The following is an 824-nucleotide window of genomic DNA, read 5'->3' as shown; positions in this document are numbered from 1 at the left end:
TCAAACCAAAAAGGGATAGATGTGTTGTTTTTACAAGAAACACACACAGATACATCTGATGAGACAGATTGGGTTCTTTAACCACAACAGCTTCCTGTTTATGTTTGTTACCATGACAACAACACGTGTCCGTAACATTACATGTATCTGGAATACAGATTTTAGTCACCACATATTAAACTGTATGACATCATCTACATGACCACTTCAAAGTACCACAAGTACTCACAGTTCTGCTGGTAGTAGTAGTAGTAGTAGTAGTAGTAGTAGTAGCAGGAGCAGTAGTAGTAGCAGGAGCAGGAGCAGTAGCAGGAGCAGTAGTAGTAGCAGTAGCAGAAGCAGGAGCAGGAGCAGTAGTAGTAGCAGGAGCAGGAGCAGTAGCAGGAGCAGTAGTAGTAGCAGGAGCAGTAGAAGGAGCAGGAGCAGTAGCAGGAGCAGTAGTAGTAGCAGGAGCAGTAGTAGTAGCAGTAGCAGGAGCAGTAGTAGAAGCAGGAGCAGTAGCAGGAGCAGTAGTAGAAGTAGAAGCAGGAGCAGTAGCAGGAGCAGTAGTAGTAGCAGGAGCAGTAGTAGAAGTAGCAGGAGCAGTAGTAGTAGCAGTAGCAGGAGCAGTAGTAGAAGCAGGAGCAGTAGCAGGAGCAGTAGTAGAAGTAGAAGCAGGAGCAGTAGCAGTAGCAGGAGCAGTAGTAGTAGTAGCAGGAGCGGTAGTAGAAGTAGAAGCAGGAGCAGGAGCAGTAGCAGGAGCAGTAGCAGGAGCAGTAGCAGGAGCAGTAGTAGTAGCAGGAGCAGTAGTAGTAGCAGGAGCAGTAGCAGGAGCAGTAGCAGTA

The sequence above is a fragment of the Seriola lalandi genome, unplaced genomic scaffold, assembly GCF_002814215.2.
Source record: "Seriola lalandi dorsalis isolate HSWRI2012SDOR001 ecotype SW California unplaced genomic scaffold, Sedor1 jcf7180002054922, whole genome shotgun sequence".
Lineage (NCBI taxonomy): Eukaryota > Metazoa > Chordata > Actinopteri > Carangiformes > Carangidae > Seriola > Seriola lalandi.
This window is presented reverse-complemented; position numbering follows the sequence as displayed.